The sequence below is a fragment of the Pleurodeles waltl genome, chromosome 7, assembly GCF_031143425.1.
Source record: "Pleurodeles waltl isolate 20211129_DDA chromosome 7, aPleWal1.hap1.20221129, whole genome shotgun sequence".
NCBI lineage: Eukaryota > Metazoa > Chordata > Amphibia > Caudata > Salamandridae > Pleurodeles > Pleurodeles waltl.
Window position 1 is genome coordinate 1,127,425,697 of NC_090446.1, and position 26,141 is coordinate 1,127,451,837.

At 42.7% G+C, this 26,141-nt stretch overlaps 1 protein-coding gene across 4 annotated transcripts in view; it reads right to left on the bottom strand.

The window, feature by feature from the left end:
- The window catches only part of GRB2 (growth factor receptor bound protein 2), a 259,767-nt gene that overhangs the window by 134,555 nt on the left and 99,071 nt on the right, over positions 1-26,141 (bottom strand). The window lies entirely within an intron of this gene.

A 26,141-nucleotide genomic window follows, 5' to 3' on the forward strand; every position in this document is an offset into this window, starting at 1 on the left:
ACTTGTTACAGCACTGCCCTGCCAGCAAGCCTAGCAATCCCCAACCTGTATCACAATGTATCACTCATCTCAAGAACTGATCAAGACTCCCCTGCTGACACAAAACATCAACTGGTCGATGCACTTCACAGCTCATCCAACAGAAATCTTACAACACACTAACTTAAAGGTTGCCCTTTGCAACCCCCACACTGCCCATCCAATGTACTGAAGGTTAAAGTTAATTAAAACCGAGGAGAATCAGCTGTTTTTCAATAAAATAACTTTCCATATACCTGAGAACAGCTATTCAATCAACCTACTGACATACCCATACACTGATTACCCCTTTCTTGTCCCATGAACAGATCAGTAATTCGACCTAATAACTTAATCAATGCAATGCACATTCACCACACTGAGCAGTTACTGCTCACTAAATATATTGACCACACTTACTGCAGAGCATCCACTGCTTAAGAAACGCACTGTCCTTCCAGAACAAAGTGTACCAAACTCCTGTCCAATGAACTTGCCACTGTTTGATTCTCACACTAAAAGAGAACTCTACTGATTGCAGTGCTTTGGGTACACCACTCTCTGTCCATGTCGGTCAACCATGTGCACCTGCGGTCTGCAACCTAAATACTCAATACAATATCCAGTCCCAAACAGTGGCTAGTTCAATAATGCCAAAACACCAACACCAGACTATCACTTAACGTCACACGAGTCCACACAACAATTATCAGGACAAACAGCCCCTCACAGAACCATTCTTCTTTAATTCCAGACAAGACTTTCAACATTTGCTGAAGGCAGCAAGGAACACTGTAGTGCTTTCACCATAGAGACAAGAATTGACAAAGCAATAAGCTTCGCCTTTGCAAAATCTACTGGCTCTGTCAATGTTTTTTAACATGGTGCACAGCAGTTGACCTAATGTGCAACATGGCTTTACGTTTTAAAAAAAAATAATTATATACACATATATATATATATATATATAAATATATATATATATATATTTTATGTGCTTTGGCACGGCCAGCTTTTTCAGTCATACCATTTTTTATTTAGTTTAAGCAATGGTCCACAGCAGCTCAAGTGCCATGCAACATGTAAAGAACATTTTCCAAAAATAATAAATTTCGCATAGGCAGAACTTACTGGCCTTGGCAATGCTTGTTTTAAATACAATAGAGTCTGTAAGTACAGCGCCTTCCCCTGTTTTTATCTTAAATTTGCATAATCTCAATAAAGTTTTTCTAGTTGCGATTCGCTTAAGAAAAACTAAATATCAACGCATCCAAAAGGTTAAGAAGTGGGCTTCTGATATGGTCATTCAGAAAGCAGTTATTTATGAGTGTGTTTTATAGAGAGCTGGAAACAGAGGTGGGCATGGGAGAGTCTCTTAATGCAGCAGGGCTCCAGCATGCAGAAGCCACAGCCACTTCAATTTTGTCAGCACGCACAAAGAGAAGGGGAACAGACACAATGGCAACTTCCTGGAATCCGCTGGTGTCTCCCTCTGCTGCTAACCCCCACCTCTCGTTTTTTGTACCGACGTGGCAGAGTCTATTTTGGAAGCGGCTAGAGGCGGGTGTGGAGGTTAGATTTAAACAGTGCCTTCCCTCTTGCAAAGTTTTATGAATTTGAGAACAGTAGTGTCATGCAACATGAATGGCGAAAGTCTGCTTAGCTAGAGGGAGCACTCCAGACATACCACATCACTCTGGCATATGTCTCATTGCAAGATGGCGTCCGTTGTATCGCCCACACGGACCGCAATCCCCATTTTTTAAAGGTGGCATTTGAAAAAAATAAAATATGTACACAGAGCAAAAAGGTAACAGTAAAGTGGAAAGCTTTCCTACACACGGCAAATTCCAGTCACCTCTAAAACATGCTATCATGCACCTGGCTGTGTTCAGTGCCCAGCAAAACTAAAATGATATTCAAATAAGAAGCGTAACCATGGTATGCTTTTAAACGTTTAGTTTTTAGTAATTAAAGTACATGTCAGAGTCAGACTATGAGTTACTATATAAGTTCCATTGTGATTGGCCGCTGTTCATGTTGCATGGTTGGTGCCAAGTACAAAACCAATGGCCAAAGATAGACATTAACAGAGTTTTACAAGACATTGCAGACAACTCTCAGTGCATGTTCAGAAGTAAATTAAAAAAAAAAAAGAGCACCTGCTGGCCAATGAAAGGACACTGGCCACAGGAAGCAGTACTTGGTCCAAGCTCCACCACATGCTTGAAGAATCCAAAGAGTAAGAGGAAGCCAGAGGCCAGGAGAAGGAGCTGACCAATAGGAAACAAGACCTACGTGGCAGGAAATGAGACCGTGTGGGAGCCAGCCAATGATGAGTAAAGTGATGTGGGAGCTAGGTGGGACTCAGCCAATTGTAAGTAGAGGTAAGTAATGGGTGGGCTCTACGCCCTTAAGATTAAGAAACGTATTAAAAACAGAGATTACACAACTCTTGGAACGAAATCAGCCTTTTAAAGGAGTACTTTATAAAATTGGAGTTCAATCTGCTTCATGTAAGAGCCACTATCCAAATCTTCATACTCCCATGTTAACTTGTGACTCATTTGCCAGTCTAAAGGAATCAAAGAGTTTCTGAAAACGTGTTGCTTCACCCACAAGAACTTTAGTTTCTTATACTGACTTATAAAATAAATTATTAATTTAGAATGTTTTCTCCAAGGTTGTATCATTTTTTCGAACCTACCAAAAAGCACAAGCTTTGGTTTGTGATAGACATACTGCGGGCTTACTAGAAAATTTCAGAGACTTACAGCCCACCCAGTTGCTTACCACAGGATAGCTTTACTGGCACTCTTATTTGCTTGACTTCTATTGGATGGATTTCCTTGTTTCAGCCTGTCCATCTTGTATTTGTCCCCTCCCATAGACAATAGCCTCTTTACTATATTTGACTGGCTGGCTTCTATACTTCCTCTGCTTGCTTCTATTGAACTCCTTTTTTCTATTTTGTTTAAGCACTCTTTGAGAGCACTTGTGTTGAACTAGCATATCCCAACATCCATGTTTCTGAAAGTATTCTAAAAATCAATTATTCAATGGAAAGAAAGGCCCAAGCTATTTGCATATTATTGTAAGGGGAGCAGAAAGGTTCACTTCTTTACGTAAACATGTTCTGTTGCATATTCTGAGTATTGAATAGTGAAAGGTGAAAAAAAATGGGAGAAATGATAATCTTGTGATGCATATCAAACTGTGTTCTAGAACCTAAAAAGAACAACTTCATTTTCGAGAAACACGTTTTGATCATAATCAATGTAAATGTGAAACAAGCATTTGCATTGCAACATGTCTTGTGTTTGCTTGAGTTAGAGCTATTGGCATTTTCATTCATAACTGGACTTTTCTTGCCACATATATTGGTAAATCCTGCCTCATAATTTTGTCTTTTCCTGCCACATAATTACAGTGACCATGCATATAACTGAAGCACTTCCATTTACCTTCTTCCTCTGTCTGCAACAAAAAAATGAAAATTTTGCCATTTAGCATCCTAATTTAAACCTGCCATGCTAATTCCAGTAGAATACTACTTTCACCACCCCACCAGCAGAGTTGCTGGCTGTCTAACAAACATTACCCAAAAAGACACAAGAAAGCCATAGAAGAAAAATAAACTAGAATTGTGGCCCAAGCATATCAAGAGGGTTAAAACAGTTATAGTGTAATAAGGATGTTAGGTTGGCCTGAATCAAGGCCATAATTGTAATAAGGAGAGATTATTAAAACATACAAAATTATCATATAAACCTTGATCAGAAATAAATGTTTGGCATTAGACTGTGATGTTCAACTAAGTCTCTAAAGGCCATCATGACAAAATAACCATATTGTTAGCCCCTAGAGAGCATAATCCCATACAAAAATAACAGAAAAAAGTAATGCAGTATAACCATATACTTAGCCCCTTGAGGGCGTTTTTATCCTGGCAGGCCTACTGCAATGATATTACAAACAAGGCCTTTACAACAAAACTTCTCCCAGCTGTAAAACAAAAGTTCTAGCCATGGGAAAGCTTAAGACACTGAATGGTAGGAGGGGTTATTTTGAGGTCCCCACTAACCTAGTGTGGGGACCCAAAGATGATGTAGACAGAAAGAATGTTGGGTCCCCATTGCCCTAGGACCACCACAAGCTGAGTTAAGAGCAAATATGTTTTGTAAGAGTAATGCCCTGGAAAGCATTATGGGGCGAGTTTTTGTTCTGCAAATATTATAGTATGTTGATTGCAATGCTCAGAACAGCCACTAGAGGACAACGCAATAAAAATAATATTTGTAAAAAAAAAAAAACATGCTCATGTAACCATACTGTCAGCCCCTAGACAACAGAACCACATGAAAAAGAATGGGAGAAAGTAATGCAGTGTAACCACATATGTAGCCCTCAGCAGGCATAGTGTGTTACACATTTTACAAATGTTCCAGCCATAAGAGTGTTTAAAAAGCCAATGAATGATAGGAGGGGTTACTATTTTGGGGTCCCCACTCACCTAGTGTGTGGGGACACAGATGACAGACAGAAAGATGGCATTGTGCTGAACGTTTTGGTGGTGGTGCCATTGTCCTAAAACCACCTCATGCTGAGTTATGGTCAAAAATATTAAGAGAATGCTTGAACAGCATTATGGGTGAGTTTTCCCGAGTGCAGTGACTATTGTAGCACCGGCTCTCGCCTGTGCCGGGAGAGCCACTTTCGCTGTGAGGATTTCTGTTTTATGTAAAGCATTTACCAATTTCAAGTGTTTTATGTGGAGAGACACAAGAAATGACTGATTAGGTAACTGTAAACATTGTGACCAGCGTTCGAATACTGCCTATCGAGTTCACCCTGTTGTGCATGTTTGGGCTGGAAACTCCATGGCTACCATGGAGCACTAAAAGTAGAGACAAAAGAAAAAACATATTTGGCAATCTTGCAATAATCCATGTAACACGGCAGTCTGCAAGGCGTGACAATAACAGTCTTGAGGCGTTGCAAACATAAAACATTTACCAATTACATCAAGGGATTTTTGAAAGGCAAGGCCAAGAACAAGTAAATGTGATGGGCGTGGGATTGGCATGGTTAGAAGTCCACAATACTGATTGGGCTCAAAATATTTTCATAGCTTTCCTACACTGCTATGTGGCGCTAGGTCAATCAAGGTGTTGGAACCGGTACAGGTGTGGTGTTACTGGAGCCATCTAGTGCTATTCCGGGGCACCAATGTCCACCTTTCCATTTTTTCAATGCCCTTAGAGGCAGAGATGAGGACAATGTCATTTTAACAGTGGCAGTGAAGCATAACAAACTAACTTGAAATGTTATTAAATGAAAGGCCTATGACCATCCTACAGAATGGAAAGGTGGGTGGGATTTGGTGAAGAATCTTCAAGTAGAAATGAAGACTCAGCATGAAGATGAGAGTATCCACAACAAATACCATTACTAAAAGTAAGGAACTTTTTCTCCTGCTGGATACTTCAACCCTCAATCTAATCACCTCCTGAATAGATACTAAAGCAGTATTCCCTACCAGGCAGTGGTTCTAAGGGAGAGTTCAGACAAGGAAATCCTGAAGCACAGGATGCGCAAAATTGCTATCCATCCTTACTTCTGAATCCAACCAACAATACTTGCTGAAAGTACAGAGGGATGACCATGTCACTGCATTGAAAATGTCACCCACAGGGACATCCAGAGCAAGTGCAGAGTTTGAAATGAGCATAGATTGCTTTAAGAGATTCCTTCTGGACAAGGATATAACATATTTGATATACAAAATGATTCAGGATTATGCAGTCCTCTTGTGGACTAACTTACCTTTTATGCTGCCTGCATAATGAAGAGATGCTAATCAAACCTGATCTACTTCAACCGGTCAATAAAATAACTCAGAGGGCCCAGCGAACATAATTTCTCCTCAGTGTGATGAAAAAGGTGAGACGGGGAACAGAATGCCCCAGTTTGGAATGGGTCATCATACTGGCCACTTTAATCCTAAGAATCAGTTTCTCTGGGTAGAAGCATATGAAAGGTCACTGCACCTGCCAATCACTGACATGCCATGCTGAAGTACTGGCCACAAGAAAAAGAGCCAAACTTGCGCAAACACAACTGTGAAGAGCCTCAAAAGGTCCCTGTGTCAAAAAGGTCAGATCAAGATTCAGATCCCACTTGAGCAAATGTGTGCGCTCCCTCAAAACTCTGATCACAATTGGGGATTTGAACATGGAAGGTCTGGGAAACTTTTAAATGCTAGAAGGGTCACAGTCAAGTCCTTGACAGTGACCACCACACAAACCTGGTGTGCCAGTGACAAAGCAAAATATAAGGGCCCTCCAAAAGACATTCCTCAGTGGATCCACATTCTGCTTGATCACCATGCGATGAAACAACTGTGCTTCCTTTAGTAAACAGATTTTATGGATGGGCACCACACTTGCAGTACAACATCAACCACCACTATGACAGCTGTAAAGAGCTCAAGTGTCCCAATTCAGTTTCCAGGAATGAAGTTGGAGACTCTGGAATATAGGGTGCAGAACCTGCCTCGCCAACAAGGTGAGGAAGTCTGCCCTGACAGGTAGGTAGAGAGGGGGGCATGGTGTGTCACGAACGTTTTGCACACACACTTTGCAAGATCAGAAGATCATAGTGGTGTCGGCCCAAGTCATGGCAAATCTTCCTCGAGACCCAAGGAATCAAGCATGAAGGAGGAAATGCACAGTGAAGTGGAAAACTTCACTTTAACTGAAATAAACTTCCCAGGGCTCCCCGCAACAGATACCGGAGGGCACAGAACTGTGGGCAGTGCATTGCATTAGCAAAAAAAAATTCTCATGAGCGGTGTCCAACAGGAAGAAAAAAAAACAACTGGGCTACTTCTGGATAGAGATGCAACTCATGGTCTGAAGGTTTAGGGGCTTGGAGCCCACCCATTCTTTGCCACTGTTTGCTTATGCAGTCACTCTAATGTGCTTTTCATTCAATAGCTGTCCTTCCACTTCTTATGTTTGTCCCTCCACTGGAGCATATCCTCTTTACCATTCTTTTTTAATTGGATGACTTGTACCCTTCCACCGCCCACATTCAGGAAACTATTTTTGTCTTTTTGTTTCAGAACTCTGTGAAAAGGCATGTGTTTTATAGCTCCCTCCTTCGCTTGCTTCTGCTGTCCTTGTTCATTTTCTACAGCGCAACTGTTTATTGCTTCCCACCCCTTTGCTACTGTCTTCATGTGAAAGTACCTGTGCTTTCCCACATGCAATTTTGCTTTAATGGTGCTCTGTGTCCATTTGTTTCTCATTCCTTCACACAACCTGTGAGGTATCCCACACCTCTTAGGTTCAGATGCTTTTTTGCAACTTTCGTTCCTTCTCAGTACTTAAGGACTGCTTTTTGGTGAACATGTGTGTGTTTTTATGATACTTTTAATTTTAAGAACACTGTTTGTCTGCAAGAGTTTTTTGCTTTTATTAGTGAAAACTCTCTAACGCTATTGTTTAAAAACCAGTTGTCATGCACACTTTCATAGTGCTTTTTATTCATTTTAGTCTAAAGTAGTTTGTTTCTTGCCTCTGCGCTCCTACATAGAGTCTATCACTCAGCTCAAACAGCCTCTGTGCAATTCTATATTCCCATCTTGGTATTCGGATAATTTACTTTGCATTCCAGACTTTTACAAATGCTGTTACATGACCACCAGCGTATGCTGCTGTACTCATCTCCCCACTATTCTTTCATCTCCCCACTCTTCCACTCCTTTCCTCATTTAAGCTCACCAAAGCACTGTTTTACAAAACATTCTTCCAGACTATTGGTTGCTTGACATTGTTTCTTCTTCTCCCCACAGCTCCCCGCACCTCTGTTCCTTCCCTCATGCCTTCTCAGCTACACAACCTGCGTGTGAATCCCTCCCCTCGTCTGCTCTGGCGCTTTTGAATGCATGAATGTAAAAATGACTCATTCATATTGTTAGTGGATATCCTTAAAATGTAGCCTGGATCTGACTCTGGAACTTTGCTGGAAGCTCCTGCCCCACAGTTTCTTTATTGCGCTCCCTCATGGCTCCATGCTCCCTGAGTTTCTCTCATCTAATTAGTTTATTTTACCTTCTCTCCCTATTTTAAGGTTTCAAGGTGGTTGCCTTAAAAGACACTCCTCCATTCATTTTCTTATGATCCCTCATCCAAACAGCCGCTTTGAAACTTCAACTCCCCTACAAGAGCCATGCCTCCTTTTCAGGGTCCAAGGCAGTTGGCTTTGGGGCTATTTCTGTGACCAGCTTGTATATTTTGCCCCTTTTAGTTTTCTGATCCTCTATTCCTTTTATCATTGCCTCTCCCCTAAACAATCTCCGTGTGACTCTTCCAGGTCCCATTCCTTTTCAGGCTTCAAGGCGCTTGCCTCACAATCTGTTTTAGTATCAATCTTTTGTAGGTTCTTTACCTGTGGCTTTCTGTCATGCCTGGGTTGCCCTCAAACCCTACCTAGCTTTCACTTGCTTTTTCGATCCAGTGCAGTGAAACTGGTGGGGCGTTATACATACACTGAATTTCAGTAAACAACACCAGCTAGCCTAAATTAGTCTAGACTCTTGTTCTCATTCACTCTCACTCCCCATCACTCACAATCAATCATTGTTATTTTCACTCACTCGCTCTCACTCATGTGCTCTCCCATACGCACAATCTCTCTTCAACTGTGAAAAGTGCATACCACCTTCACATCAAATGGAAATTACTACTGGCGTATATGTGACAACTACCAACGTGCGTGCCATACCAGGGATGGAATAAGCATATAATTTGCAGACCTTTTTACCCACTGGTAGGCACAGTGAGAATCTCCAATTGCCCTCAGCATCAATTATTGAACTCTCAAATGTTATCCCTCATGAACCTGAACTCACCCAGACATCTGGAGGTGGTCCAGTGCACAGTAACCACCAAACAAGAGTTCTATTTCGCATGAAAAAAAAAAAAAACTACAGAGGACCCACATTTAGAACAAGCTTTGGCAAAGCAACAGGTCTGGGTTTAATGTGCTGATGCATACACACAAAGACATTCAGAGATGTTGTTTGCCTGCATTAGCACATTAACAGCAGCTGTATTGGTGCTGTCAGTGTTCGTGATCTTATGACAATGTAAGAGATAATGGTTAGTACTCCTGTCATATCCAAGGTCTCAGACGCCTGCACTGCTGACTGATTAGCACTTAATCAGAGATACATTAGGGAAGGCAGGAAAAGATGTCCTTGTTGAGTATGTCACCCTTAATAGAGTCACCATGGCAGACTGGTGAGTTATCGCCTGAACCTGATATCCTACGGTTCGAGTTAACTCTTTTCAAACCGCTGCATTCACTTAAACTGTTCGACGAGTGTCCAAGGGGAGGGTGATCAGGCCATCATCCACACAGTACTGGCAGTTTGAGAACATTATTCTGTTTGTCTTGTGTCTGTAATGATTGATTTTCCATTAGACCTGTATGCAGAAAGCACACCAGCTGTGGCAGGAAGGGCTGGGTCATGTGTAAGACGACACCGCTCGGTGTAGTGAAAGGGTACTTGCAGGAGGATGGTCTGAGGCAAGGCATGGCATGCATGCAGCAGGTCCTGGTGATGCGGACAGCACTTACAGAGTGAACAGCCCGGGGGGCGGAGCTACCAGAGGGCACAGAGACCAGCGCCAGGGGAACCACGAGCAACCAGCTAAAGTCACTGGCAATGAGACTGAGGCAGATGCACCGCTTGCATCTCTCACGGCTTGACTAAATGTGCCAATAACTCACCTTATTCTCGGAAATACGTTTTCTATGAATGAACTGTGTGAAAAACGATGTTATGTAGGGTTTATCGTAGAGAAATACAACTTGTTTTACAAAAAGAGTAAAGGTTAAAGAGTAAAGGTGTGAGTCATTATTTAGTAGCCCTATGTTGTGTGTGACACCTTGAATCAGAGGTGACTTTAACGCCAACAATATTTTGCATGTTCGAAATTCCGAGCCTAGACATGTTGAGAGCTTTGATGAGTCTCAGGAGTGTTGCCATGAGCGATCTAAAAACACAGATCGAAGCATGGAAGCTCTTAACTTGTTCCAGCTTCCTCTTTCTCCTGTGCATGCTCGCGTAGGTCTCAGGGAGCATTTTCATTGTTCATCTTCATTTTCCTTGCAGAACGCGGAATGTACGCTCAAAGGAAGTGTCTCTTGGACAAAGCTTATCACAGGACCCCCTCTCCCCCACCCCAATATCACATTCACTGTAATGTGCTCTAAGGGCATCTGCTCTGATCTGAGTTGGTCAGTTTCTAATTCCATCAGCTATCATTTTCTTGCAGCATTGGACCCTTCTCCAAGGTACCAACTGTTAATTTGTAAATGGACATCCAGCAGCACTTTGCAGCAAATCACCTGCGGTGACATAGTGCTTCCCAGGACTCACTCTCATCCTTTTGTGAAAGCATGTTTATATTCAGGCAGGTGTGCAAGCTGCTGATTATAGAAGTGGCTTGTAAACGAGAATGAAAACTCTTTTCCGAATGTAGTTATTTGACTTGTAAAAAAACCCACCCCTGGCACTGTCACCGAGGAGTCACAGGTCTTGCGAAAACATTACATGGAGAACACCTTTAAATCTGAAGAATATTAGAAATTGTTTAACTGTGGGGGGGGGGGGGGGGGGGGGGGGGGGGGGGGCAAGTGAAAATGCAGTGAGGGGGCTGCCCTGTTGCGAATGTTTTACTGTTTCATGATCAGGAAAATTTCACAACAAATATAAGTTGACCAGCTCAAAAATGCAAGATGCCTATACTTAGTATATCCAATTACAAAAAAAGCTCTCTATGCACTCGCAGCAGAATCTGAGATCAACCAATCTGCATCTTCTGAGATCCCTGTGGGCACACAGATCCTGGCATTTCCAACTGCGATGACCTCCCTTACTGGAATTCACTTCCCACTGCAAGTAGGGCTGGCCACTCGCCCAAGGAGCTTAAAACTGTTCTTCTCCTAAAAGGAGTCAACAGTGTGACACAAACAAATGATATGCGAGAGTACAGTTGTAAGTGTTCTAAAATATAAGCCCCTCTTAAGGTAAACTGCCTGGAATCAAAGTTACCTTTGGGCCTGCTACGCTCACTTCTGTCAACAATGGCGTGTGCTTTATGTAAACCACCATACTCCTACAATGTTCTATTTAAACTGAAACTTACATTTTGCATATCTACTTGATAATTGTGATCAGTTTTTATATACAAACTGTCGAGTCTCTCCAAGTGACAGTTACGTCTGAGGCTACCAGTTGCACATGGATCTCTACAGCAGGTGTTATTGAGAATGAGCTTTACCTTCCAATACGGTCCTTGTTCAAACTTCACTATGGTATTTGTTTTGTGTTCTCCTTGCTTTCTACTAGGCACTCTCACACAAGTCCCTAACTGAGCCCACCCTGGCCATAATTTTAGAAGGCAGAATGAACTATGTCTGTTGCCCACATGTTACAGTCAGATGGTGTTATATGCTTTGTACAAATCTAGTAGGACTGTGTATTAGGTCAACAAAACTTAACAGTGAGACTTAGTCCTAGTCCACTTTTATCATCAGTAATTGCTGTTTTTTTGTTTTTGGCTAGCTCACAGTACCACATCTAAATCTCTAACCTTTCAGGGTTATAGATGTTGTCGGTAACTTTGAACATGAACATTTTGGTTCCCAAGGAATTTGTGGAAACCGATCTAACCCTTTCCCTTGCCACTTTTGCAAGGAGTCACAAAGATACAAAAATACATTTTGAAATATTTACTGAAAATATTGTCTCTTTGTAAATAAAATATGAGCTGCAATTATTAAGCAGATGAGACACATTGTAGTAAGCATTATTGCAATGGTCGAAAACACAAACAATTCAACCATATTAATTGTTCCTAATGTTACTTCTATCTGTCACTAGTACCTCTACTCTAGAGAGAATAGCGGGAGTACCCTTTTGCCAGACCAGTTGGAATGATCCAACCCAGTGGTACACAACCTTTTGACTTCCGTGGACCCCCACTTTATCATTACTGGAACCCGGGGACCCACACTGAATCCTTATTGAAATCTGGGGACCCCCGCTGAGCCATTACTTACAGCTGGGGACCTAATATGTTAAGATTATTTAATTTTCCAAGCAGTTGCGGACCCCCTGAGGAGGCTTCATGGACGCCCCAGGGGTTCCCAGACCACAGGTTAGTAACTACTGAACTAATCCCATTCCCTGGCATTGTGTGTCAGGAAGCCAGCCTCAGTGCATTAACAAATGCACCCAAGGGTGCAGGCCTGCACACCTCACTCACAAGGCTATCTTCCATCTCAGGATGAAGGTTGGGCCAGGAGGGCTGCATCTAAGTCACAGCTCACAGCAGTGCCCATAATAACTTCGGTGCAAAGTGCCTCTCGCCGAGTTCAGCATGGATGCTGTTTAAATAATAATAAACTATCCTTATCGTATTGTGCCAGAGGTGCCGAACAGGGTCTTAAGGTATTCTAGGGAGAAAAAGTAATCTCCTACAAGCATAAAATATAACAAAGGCATTGCATTCAAATGTGTGACCCGGGACCTAATCGTGCAGACTACATGGCGACAATGCAAACCAGGAATAAATGCGTGTGGGACACATTCTCGTATTGGGGAAAACGTGCAAACCACCATTAGACACAAATGCTAAGTTAAAAAGGAACGCTAAAATGTAGGTTAAATGTAATCTCTACAACACTGGTACCTAGGTGTGCTTAGGGTGTCAGATGAGCTATAAGCATTCCTACATTCGCCCAAGTTTGGCACTAAATAATCAGCCATACATGTGGTGAAGTGGTTTCTTCAGAGCTCTGAGCACTGATGCAGATGTACCTGCTGCACTACAGCAGCCTACACCCCAGAGCAGGTAAGCTCACTACCCCACAGCTCTGCTCTTAGGTTGGGAACTGTCCTGTAGCTTTTATTGCCAGATCGTGAAATTACAGGGTGACAGGTTCTCCAGGTGCAACAAACAGGTATCATGAAAGAAACTGTGTCTTCTGAGACAGGGAATGGAAACAAGCGTGCCTCTTTACACAAACAGGAGCATGTGTACAAAGCCCAGCAATGCGCTGGTAAACGTGTCATAATGGAGGTGCAGTTCACAATGTGCATCTCCCATGACAGAGGAACAGACTGACACACACCCCTCTCTACCTCAGGAAGGAAGGTTATTGTTTTACTTACATTTGGACATAGTTTTGGAATATGTTATGGTTATCCAAAGTCTCTTAGAGGACACCAGTTTAGAGCTTAGTTTCATTCTTTGAGGCACTTTCCTACCATCTGTTTTCGATCATTTACAATGTCTTAATTAATACTAGAACGTTTCACAAACACCCCCAGTCCCCCAAATGCGCTTAGATATGTTCATTAAATAATGTGGTTCCCCAGTCATTTCCAACCCCTTCGCTGCCAGGCCTTTTCCCTCTCCTGGGCCAAGCTTTTTTTGGCTCTTTGGGGTAGTTCACACTTAGGCCCTCATAACGTTTTGGCCACATAAGCTACCCATGCCAACTTTAAGTTCTTTTTTTCCCCCAACATCCTAGGAATTCTAGAGGCACCCAGAGTTTGTGGTTTTCCTTTCAGGAGACAAAGAAATTAGCTATTATTATTATTTTTTTTAAAGGGAAAAAGGGATGCAGAAGAAAGCATGTGTTTTTTCCTCTGAAAATGGCATCAACAAAGGGTTTGCGGTGCTAAAATCACCATCTTCCCAGCTTTCAGGAACAGGCAGACTTGAATCAGAAAACTACATTTTTCAACACAATTTTGGAATTTTACTGGGACATTCCCCATTTTTACTATTTTTTGTGCTTTCAGCCTCCTTCCAGTTAGTGACAGAAATGGGTGTGAAACCAATGCTGCATCCCGGACAGCTAAACATTTCTGAAAAGTAGACAAAATTCTGAATTCAGCAAGGGGTCATTTGTGTAGACCCTTCAAGGTTTTCCTACAGAAAGTAACAGCTAAAATAAAAAAATATTGAAACGGAGGTGAAAAAATAAAAAAGAGCCATTTCTGTCCACATTTTCTTCTAAAACTTTTTCCAGCTATGGCAGATTTTTTAAAGCAATATACCGTTATGTCTACGGGACTCTTCTGGATGCAGGATATGCAGGACTTGTAGGTTAATCAAGAACCCTACGTACCCAAAGCCAATAAACGAGCTGCACCTTGCAATGGGCTTTCATTGTATATCGGGTATACAACAATTCATTTGGTGAAATATAAAGAGTGAAAAATAGATTTCAAGGAAACCTCTGTATTTCCAAAATGGGCAGTGGTTATTTGCACATCTCTGAATTCCGGGGTCCCCATACTAGCATGTGAATTACAGGGCATTTCTCAAGTAGATGTCTTTTTTTGACGCACTGTCTTACATTTGGAAGGAAAAAATGTAGAGAAAGACCAGGGGCAATAACAATTGTTCTTTTATTCTGTGTTTCCCCAAAGTCTCCCGATAAAAATTGTACCTCACCTGTGTGGGTAGGTCTAGTGCCAGTGACAGCAAACGCAACATGGACACATCACATTTTCCCAAAGAAAACAGACCTGTTTTTTTTTTTTTTTTTTTTTTTTTTTTTTTTTGCAAAGTGTCTAGCTGTGAATTTTTTGGGCCTCTAGCTCAGCTGGCACCTAGTTTTCAGATGTGTCTAGGTCTCGTAGATTTTTCCACATGGTAGCTTCCCAAGTCCAAAAAGTGCAGCCCTCACCATTCCTAGTGGGACGATTTTAAGAGTTACCAAGCTCTCACGGCCCAAATGTAAAATCAAAACCCAAAATAATCAAATGTCCTCTTGCTTGCCATTGGGATAAGATCTTTTAGTGTGCGGGGGAGAGCGGAAAGACTGTTACCCCCTTCAGTTGGTAGCCACCACCCCAAGGGGGGCAGAAATGGGCAACAGTACCCCATGGAGAGCGACCCTTGCTCAAGGGGCTGCTTTTCTCTCTCTCTCTCTTCCCCCACCCCCTGTCCCTCCCTCTCTCTCTACCCCTCCCCTCCCCCGCTCTGCTGCTCCCTCCCCCTAGGCTGATGGGCCTAACAGAAATAGGCCGATCTGCCCACATGGGAGTGGGGGGGGGGGGGGGGGGGGGGGGGGCAGAAATGGCCTAAAATAAAGTTTCCCGCACCCAGGGGAGCAACCCTTGCATAAAGGCTCGCTCCCCATCTGTAACAATTAACAAAATAAAAATAAAAAAGTGACTGGTGCCTAGCGGTTTCTTCCCCCCTTGGGGGCAGACTGGCCTAGTTAAAATAGGCTGATCTGACTCCAAGGGGGACAGAAATGGCCTATATTCAATTTGCCCCCCAAGGGAGAGACCCTTGCCTAAGGGGTTGCTCCCCTTGCATGAAATTGTCGCGTAAAAAAAAAATCCCTAGTGCCTGGTCGTTCCTGCCCCCCTTGGGGGCAGATGGGCCTAATTAAAATAGGCCGATCTGCCCCCAAGGGGGGCAGAAATGGCCTAAAATAAATTTGCCCCCCAGGGGAGTGACCCTTGCCTAAGGGGTCGCTCCCTACCAGTAAAGCAAAGCTTTTTACAAAATTATCCCTGGTTCCTAGTGGCTTCTGCCCCCCGGGGCAGATCGGCTGAATTAAAATAGGCTGCTCTGCCACCCCCAGGGCAGAAAAGGCCTAATAAAAAAAAACACCCCCCTTGGGGAGTGGCCCATGCCTAACTACTCGCTCCCCTTGTTTGGTTTACAAAAAGTAAACAAACTCTCTGGTGTCTAGCGATCAGGCTGCAGGAATGCTCAGAAAGACATCAAAGGCAATGAAAAGCCTTTCCTTTGGTGCCTCTCTGCTCTCCCTCCAACCCCCGAGCGGAGCTGAGCTTCCAGCGCGATGAGGGTGACCTCTGATGAGGTGAGCGTGTGATCACATGCTGACGTCATAAGACGTCACTAGGGAGTGTGGGGGGGGCTAGACAGCCTTGGCATTCAAGGGGTAAAAATGTGTTTATTTTTTAGCGCTCACGTGGTTTGACCTCCTCTTCCGGTTCATCTCTTCATTCCACAGAGTTTGGACAAAGTACGATATCCTGACTGCGGCAAGTGTCCTTCAACTGGCTACATTCTTTTTGGGGTACTTATGTTTTTTGTTTATCAGCAACACTCCATAAGAGTGAACATGTAAGAGTGCCCGTTTCCCCTCCTCTCACTGTCCACAGCGTGGCTTTCTTTCTCCCATCTCTCCATTGGCGCCAAAACCCCTCCCACAAGGTGTCAGTGCCGATATTGTTTGACTTGTCCTCAGAAGTTGCATGTTTCAGAAGTAGTTAGATTAATGCACAGGAGGACAATTACAAAAGGAAAGAATGCCATCTACTACAATGTAATTATAAAGTGGAAATATGTTCTTGAAACCCCTTTAAAACCTCAGCTCCTCCTTCAACTTGCCCCAATGCACCAGTCTCTTCTAGTTTGCCCTTACTTTACTCCTCTCATCATATTCATGCCATGTTGCAATAGACGACCTATCATTCTACTTTTCACCTGGCTCCCCCTTTTCCTTTAACTCACATTTCACACCAGAATTCGTATAGCTGGCTTTTAAAAACTGAACTGTTTTCCAACGTTGTTTCACAAAATACTGCAATTACATCAGTGTCAGGCAACAAGGACACAGTTTAAGACGATGGTCTCCTGTTCTTTAATTGAGGCGGTGCCCTCACTGAAAATAAATGGCCAGCACACCAAGTTTTGCCAATACTTCTATGCTTCGCAGGTACATTAAACCACTGTATTGCCTGATCTTAACATGGCCGTGGCTCAATACTCCTATGGAGATTTAATCCGATCCTTAGCTCAAGTATCCCACCCGGAATGTACACCACTATAGGATGTAGGTCAAGCAAATTTTTCTTTATCTGCGAATTGTGTTCCTTCCTCCTCCCTCCCCCGCTGCACCCCCCCCCCCCCCTTCCCAGGCCCAATGCCAATGAAACATCAACTACAACGCTTAATTAGCTGTTACTGTGTCTGGCAAGTGACATTTCAGAGGTAAGTAGGCACATCACTGTCTGTGATAAGAATACCAGAAGAGGGCAAGCCAGAGACTTAATGGGAACAGTCCGACCAAGGGCCTGAATACTCTCTAAAAAGACAAACCGAACCAATGAAGTGAAAGGTTTTGTAAGGTCTAAATATAATAGCAGCCAGGTTTTCAGTTTGCTGAAGTAATAAATACTGCCATGTTGGATAAATGAATTTTATATTATATTATAATATATATATATATATATATATATATATATATATATATATATATATATATATATATATATATTTATTTTTAGACGTAGCAGCATGGCCAGAACAAAGCAACCACAGTGTAGAGAAGACTAGGTACATCACTGTACAGAATAGTCTTTGAGAACCAATGTAGTAGCAATGAAGGATTTATAAAGGAGCCCACCAAACAGCAGCTTCTCCCATTCGAGTCCCACAGCAACTGACTCGCGAGAGACACTGCCCGAACTTCACAGGAGTGCATTCCAGAACCCAGAACATTCAAGTATGAGGGTAAGTAGAAACAATGATGAACAGTGGAGCATATTCATAATAAAACAAAACCGTGAATCAATAAGTAAGTGAATAAGTAGATTAATGGGAAGTAGAATAGTTGCAAAAGGAAGGAAAAACATGTACTACGCATAATTATAAAGTGAAAGGATGTTCTTAAAATTACATAAGACTTATGGGGAGAATTATGGTTACCTCGCAAATCGCAAAATAGCATCAGTGATATTGTGCGTTAATAGTGGCTAGATTTTACTCCAAAACTAAGTGCCTGGCGGCTGGAAAACTATATTCCGTCAAGTACAGGTCGAGGTTCCCTTGAAAGACTTGGGTGTGTACTTCTTTATTTCTTACCTGTCCTATGCTATCAAGACACCGGCTCAAAATTCATTCCAGATTTCCTCACAGCTATATCATTACTATGCATGTATCATTGATGGGGTAAACTTAGCTGGGACGATAACTGCCACCAAATAAAAAAAGACCACGATTACTTGAGAGCAGGGATAAATTGGCTGAAGTGTAGTGAACAAGATAGAAACAGGCATTTGCAATATAATGGGTCTCGTGTTTGCTCCAGTGAGAGCTATTAGTGTTGTTAATTCCTAACTGAACTTTTCGTGCCACATAAATTGAAAATGAAAAGTAAAACAGTTTACATAATTGAGCCGATTCAAGCGAGACGGCCGCCATAAGCGCGAAGGAGAGACACGAAAGGCAAAAGAAGTTTGCTCGCAGTAAAACATATCGGCAAATGTGCAATTATCCATGTAACAGGGTTGATGGCCAAGGCAGTAAGAAAACTGCCCCAAGGAGGAACAAACAAAGCATTTACCAATGATGATAAAGGATTTTTTAAAGAAAAGCCCATGAAGGAGTAAAAGTGATGGGAGTGCTGTGGGTGTGGTTAAAGCTCACAGATAGATTACAACAGGCCAGAGCGCTTCCGCACTCGACCTACAAATGACTCCATTCCTAAAAGGCAATCTCGAAAGAGGCCCAGTTTTTCACTGTTTACAAACAGTCTCGTGTAGTGACTAACTTATTCTGCCAAGTCAGCGTAGAACAGGTAGTGTAGATTATTATTGTTCTATTACTGAATGGCATCTGTACAATGGCGTTATGGTATGCTCTTTGTTTTTGCAACGAGCAACAGAGAACAGGGAAATGAGCTTAATTTCAACGTTGAAATCCAATAATTATCAAAATAGATCGTTTTGCGGTGTGACTTACTTTGCACATTCCAGAGGGTGGGTCTGACTTGTGTTTTCATTTTAGGAAATGTCTTGGAGGTTTGGAAAAACACACTTCAAGCGACAAGATGCGCACATGCATACACGAGCACAATACATATTTGTTTGTCAGTACTGTATTTCCCTAAGTACTTTAGTGACATTTATTTCACTGGTTAGAACTGTGAATGCAACGGGTCAAAGCAGCAATTGTGTGCCTTCAAGACTAGCCGTTTGAATTTTAAATGTTGCTGTTACATGTGACTTACCTGCGGTTCTTATGTCCTTTTGCGATTGCACTTCTGGCACAGTAAATATATGCATAAGGTTAAACGATTGTGCCAAACTGTACGTTTAGTTTCTGTATTCAAATTCGCAGTCTGCCGTTTCTGTAAATGTTTTCTCGTTCTACTTATACCGCTCCAGCCCCAGACATGGTCATTTTAAAGACCGTAGTCATTAGCATACATGTATTCTAACGTTACCGATTGAATACCACTTTCAGGGGAATGCCTGCCTGGCTGGTTTCATAATCTCGAAGGGAAATGTTTTTCATTAAATCGAAGATGCCCAAGTACAAGGAGCCTGGACTATAGATCCATCTTTTACGAGACGGATGTGCTTTGTGTGTCTATTACGATGTTATAGGCAGTTGAGGTTAAGATGTATTTCATTATGATTACACTTTACTTTATAGCACTTTAGTTCTATCCACTCTTTTGGTAATGTGTCAAATGTGTTGGAGTTTAAATGACAATGAAGTCAGCCTTTTCACAGGTGTGATTGACCTGGGCATAGCTTCATTTTGTATCACTTATTAGTCAATTTAATGAACTCATGAGTGCCCCAATGTTTAACGACCACACGAACCGTGAAAAACTGGTAATTTGCGCTATTTATCTGATCCAATAAATTCTGATTTTATTTGGTGTGACAAGTATCACATCCTTTCGACCACGTATAATTAGGGCCTAAGAACTGCACCAGGATTAAAGTATTACTGCAGAGATTTCATAGAGAAAACTCATTTACGTGGTGTTTTTTGGTCTAGGTTTTGGTAGCACAGCTGTCAAACAGACCTATTGCTTCCAATCTACATACAGTGAGCTTCGGGTCTGCCCCATTTTGATCATTGGCTTTCTTTACAGGACTCTTTCAGTCATTGGCTTCAAGTCTTGTCTCAGCTATAAGGAGTGTTGATCTCTCATCTAATATACTTGCCCGTTTGTCCTACTGCCTTTACTTAAGTGCCTGTTTTGAACTGCATGAGGGACTAAAGTACACCTATAACTGCACTCTTCTACTGGCTCCATCCCAGGTTTCTTCCTCCACTGTGATTACGCTGCATATTTAAGCACATTAAAACCAGGCCTACAGACTTTTTCAATGGTTTTTAATGTCAAGATTGTGACTTGTCTGGTTCTCTCAAAACATTTGGCAGGGGGCCAGGAACAATAAATGGGTACAAATACTTGCATTTCAGAACATTTTATTATTGCCTAGAGAAGAGTTTCTTAATTGTGGAATGGGATTCCTGATGGATATTGAACTTGATCAGATTGTCAAACTGGCAGGCTTTACTGTGCCTGACGGTTACGGTACTAATAATCTGCTATTTGGAATTTGTCATAAATATATGAAGAATAATTATTGTAGTTAAGGTTTCACATTGGTTGTTTTCAAATTGTAATAAATAACTTTCTATTAAAAAGAATGCAACCGACAACTTTAAGTATTCTTCCATAGAAAGCAAACTAGCTTTTCAATTTTTTTTTATTTATTTTATTTATTAAAGGTTTCACTTGCACAGAGCCTGCAAAATATTTTGTAAACTATAAAAAGCGTAACATAGGCTTAGAAGCCTACCCATTATTTAACATTGGTTGGCATCAAAGTCACCCTTGTTGCCTTGCTTCTAATTGGCCAAAGATGCCTCCTCACCTCTGCTCTCTCCTCGAACTTCAAGTAGGCCACTGCTGTGGAGCATGGACCACGTACGGCTCACGCAGGACCTCTGTTTTTTTTTTTTTTTTTGGGGGGACATGCACTTTTAAAGACAGCATGTCTCTGCAGTCCCGCTCCTTCACTCACGCCCTGCTCCTGTAGTTGTTGCTCCCTCCCTCATGCACCTTTCTCCCAACCCTCCTCTTGCTGTCCATGATTTACTTACCCACCACTACCCCTCCTCCCATGGTCCTTTGTTTGTTTTTCCAATTTTCCATTGTCTTGCTTGCTTCCCCAAACCCACTTGTTCTGTGTTTTCATATATTTCACAGCAGCATAGGCATGAACGAAAAGGGGGGGGGATGGTCAGAGCAGGGGGGGGGGAATGGTCAAAGCAGGAGGGGGGGCTTTGTCAATGTTTGTTTTGGGGTTATTTGGGATAGTTCACGTTTAGGCCTCCATAACTTCCAAAATTGTGAAACATTGAAAAAAAGGGCTTTCCACAAGTGTGCCCCCCCTCCCCCTTAAAAATGACATCAACAAAAGGTTTGCTGTGCTAAGGTCACCATCTTCTCAGCTTTCAGGAAAACGCAGAGCTGAATCAAAACATTTTTATCACAGTTTAGGAATTTTTCCAAAGTAGCAGCCAATTTTTCCTAATTTTTGTACTTTCTAACTACCTTCAGGTTGAGATGAAAACCGCTGTAAAACCCATGGGTGATCCCACAAAGCTTTAGATGTTGGAAAAGAAGACAAATTCTAAATTCTGCCAACGATCATTTGTGTAGGTCCCTCGAGGTTTTCCCAAAGAAATTGCTGTTGAAATAAAACAAATACTGAAAATGAGCAGGAAAACAAGCGATTTGTGACAACGTTTTCATTTGTAACTTCTTGTCACAATGGCCTATTGACAGGTAAGGTCCCAAAATGCTAAATGGACACATCAAATTTTTCCATTGAAAACTGACTGGGTGGAGCTGGTGGGAAGATGGTGCATTGATTATGCGGCGGAGCCCAGCTCTCCCAATGCCTTCTTAATCCCACCTTGAACCTATATGGTTTGCCAAGAAAAAGTCAGTGGTGGATCGGACTGGCAGCTTGCATCGTCTGGCGACGTGCTGGTGTAATTGTGGTCTATGTGGCAGCTGTGACTCCTAAATCGGAAAGGCCTTTTTGGTTGCTGTAGCCACAGGACTCAGATGATGGCTGTGGTCAGCCATTATGGCGTCAACACGTCCTGGTGATCTGCAAGGGCGCGGTGTTTCTGCCAAAACACAGACCCAGCTAGCAGCCGGCAGGGCCATTACGGCAGAGAGTCGCCGCAGTCCAAACAACTTGCAACAATGGAGCCTTGTGTTTCTGGCATGGCGTGCCTGATCCTTAAACTACTGGGATCGGGTACTGCCGTCAACCTTCTGACTGAACAACCACAGGAGCCAGAAGCAGGGAAGGAGGACTCCCTTGTCAATGTGTTGCTGACGACAGCTCCGATCAGAAGGCCCAATAACTGTTGAAATAAAACAAATACTGAAAATGAGCAGGAAAACAAGCAATTTGTGACGTTTTCATTCGTAACTTCTTGTAATAATGGCCTATTTAAAAAAGAAATATACAGTTATGTCCACTAGACCCTTCTGGTTGCTTAGATATGTAGTGTTTGTAGGATTTCCAAGATCGCTTGGTACCCACAGCCAATAACTAAGCTTCATCTTACAATAATTTTTGTACTCTCCACGGTCTAACATTGTCATAGGGGTTTCGGCCCGGCGGTGACTGAACGGGTAGCAGTAGCTGGTGATTCTACAGCACAACAAAGTTGCTGCTCTCCTCGCCTCACGTTCAATGACGATGCATCGGCCCAGCTGTTTCAGCCACAAAGTGGCAGTTTTTCTCACCTTGTTTTGAATATTATATCAGCCCAGCTGACTCTCCCAGGCATTGATGAAGCAGGGCAATTTAATGAAGCATCAGCAGCTATCCCGACTCAAGCCCCAGAGCACGCTCCGGAAAAGCGTAATGGACGACCATCCTGAGAGACCTGACAGCGCAATGAGTACTTTGGACATTCATCTAAATGGGGGTGACACTGGGAGAGGAACCTTGCAAACAGACCAGTGTCAGACTCTTCTCTAGTTCTTGTTACTGAAGTTGGCTCTCTTTTGCATTTGCTGGACAACACAAATCTACATGGCAAGACTATATTACCTCCAGGCAACACTTTAGGCGCCTCAAGAGCAACAGAGACCTTAAACGTACACCAGCAGAGGCGTAAGGGATGTAAGCAGGCTTTAGGTTGTATCCCGCGGCCACTGTAGGCCAGGAAATAACTCCTTATCGGCAAAACCAAGTCTGGCCCAATACAGAGCTGGGCAACACCGGTGGGCAAAGCTAAAAATAAAATAAAAACGGTCAGCTCCTCCTCCCCCCCTGGTTAATGCTGGCATGCCTTCTTTGGCGACAGAGGGTAGGCAAAACCTCACATGGGCATCACCACAGACTGTCTTTTTCTAAGTGTGCTCTACTCTCCGATACTAATCCACACCCCCCGGCATTGATCACTCAATCATGACTGCCCCCATCCCCTCCCCCGGGAGCAGACTGGTCCTTCGGATGTTAATGGATCTCAGGAACTCACACTCCAGTCAATTCTACAGTTACTGAAAATCTAGCAGGCAAAGGCTCAGCAACACTATCTGCAAGTTAAAATAGACAATGCTGCCATATAGCAGTCTCTTGCTGAAGTCAACAATAAGGTGTGAATTTTCGCTGCAGATACGGCAGAGCTACAAAAGCGGGTTGCGGATTCAGAGGAGGTGGGGTGTGCTGTGGTTCAATTTCTCACACAACATAAGCAACTGGCTCTCATTCAATCTAAAATGGAGAATTTAGAAAACTGTTAGAGAAGAAACAATCTGCGTGTTTTTGGGATACATGGTTCAACTGTTCGAGAAAGCATTTCCAGAACTGGCTGACTGGGATTCACAGGTGCAATGGGCACACCGGTTACCCATCAGTCATGATAGAAGCAATTCCCTTTCCCAAGTACGTCCGGAGTACTCTTGCTATATGCTGGTTTTTATTGGTAACTTCTTGCTGCCGCAGGCAATCGTTGGGAAAGCGTGCCCTGCCACGCCTGTCCCCCAGGATGGTATCTGGCTTTTTGTCCGGTCAGATTTATGTAGGATGACTATGGACAAACGATGGAAGCTGCAGCAACTAATAGACCCTCTCAAAGCTGTGGGTGCACAGGTTTTCTTGCAGGAGCAGCCAGACCTAAAGTCATCCATAATAGGCAGACCCCGATTTGCTCTTTAGAGCAAGAAGCTTTGCGGACTCTTAGCAATCTTAAGGCAGCAGCAAAATTAATTAGCATGTTTTTTTTTTGTCTTGGTTTTTCGTTTTTCCACTCTCCTTTTTCCTTTTTGCTTCCTCTCCAAGCCGAGCTTTATTTATGACTCTTTAAGAAGTAGCTGGGCTTGGGGTCTCGATTGTGGTTGAAGAATGTTAAAATCCCAATATTCTGTTTCTATCTCCACTGCGCTCCCGTTAAAAAAATAAAAAATGTAAATACAGCTTGCTGGCTACCTGGAGGGGTCCAAGGCATTAGTAGGGTTGGGAGGGGTGTGGGGTAGTACACACAGTAACCTATTTGGGGTGAAACTAAGTGCCCGAATGGACAAAAATGTGAAATTAAACTATGAGGCATTGCTGCAATTGGTTATCGGCAAACTGAGGTCTTGGAATAAACTGCCCACAAGCATCATCAGAATTTGTAACAATATTAAAATTAATGTCTTACCTAAGTTCCTATATTTGTTGCGGGCAATTCTGATTAGAGTCCCAACCCTATTATTTAAGAAGCTGGATGGTGTTATTAATAGTTTCATCTGGAGCTATAAGCGAGCTAGGCAGGCAATACGACAACTAAAATTGCGTTATAGGCAGGGTGAGTTGCAGCTCCAGGGCCTTAGGTTATATTTGTGGGCAGCTTTTGTAGGTCGTCTCCACAGCCTGTTAACTTTAGCAGAATCTGATCTATCGGCTTTCTGTTATCATCTGGCCCTCAGCCCAATCATCGTCTCTTCTATCGAATTACTGATCCCATTTATTGTAAATGTGTTCGCTTTGAGTTTATCAGGGACACTGTAAATATCTAGCAGGAGAACTGCAAGTACTCCCTTACGTTACTTCATCAGGAAACATCGCTTTGGGATAATGCAGTGTTTCCAGATGTCTTCTGCAGCTCAATCTACAAGGCATGGGCAAGACAAGGGCTGGATTCTGTGGGGCAACTGTTTGATATTAATGGCTTCCATACATTTGTAGATCTACAGGATGATTTTAGCTTGCCCTTGCACCACTTTTTCAAATATCAACAGTTAAGGGATGATTTTCTCTCTAGAGGGTTTGGTTCTGCAGATCTTGCTATCTCCCAAGTAATGTCAAAATTTGTTAGACCTTGCAGGGAATCTCTGATCAGTACTATGTGCCAGGGTTTCTGCGAACAGAGGAGAGATGACCTCCCCCAGCTGCAGTCAAATGTAGCAGAGCTCTTTCCTGTGATTTGCTGTCTACAGAGATACATAGTGCTCTGGAGATTGTGGAGGGAGCTGTGCACTCAGTGAATTTAAAACTCCATCCCTTTCGGACTATCTGTATGCTCCATTTTACCCTGGAGAAAATGATGAGCTGGGGCTTGGACAGCAGATCGGGCAAAGCTAAATGCCCTAAATGTGCATTATTGGCTACAGATATTGTACAGATGTTCCATGCCTGCCTCACCCTCAGGGCGTTTTGGGAGGAGATGTCTAAGACAATCCGACAGACCTCAAATATGAGACTCTGCTTATGCCAGTGGAGTTTTTGCCATTGTGCTAAGGCGACTGCTGTCTATCTAAATGACCTCGGCCAAGTTATGGGTTGCTAAATTTTGGGTGTCAGCATCTACTTCATGCCTTGAAGAATGATGGGTGACCATACAGCAAATATATGATCTTGAAAAAGCTTAAGTTAAAGGCAAGGGAGGCTGATGCCAAAAACAAATTTGAGAGAATCTAGGCAAGTTTTAATTGGGGTACTTGATAGATGTAGGCCACCTCCGACTCTAGTTCTGGGTGATCTTAGCCCTCTATCGAATCCAGATATTGCTTGTATTTTCCTTTTTTTCTCTGACCTTTTTTTCCTCCCATATAGAACACCAAACCGTCAGTGAGGGTAATTTAACTATAACCAGCTTAAAATTATATATATATTTTTTAATGAAAACTGAACTTTTTCGTGCAATGTCTGTAGCTGTGGATTTTTGGCCCTCCCTCAGTCAGCACCTAGGGAAAGCTAACAAACCTGCACGTTTTTGAAA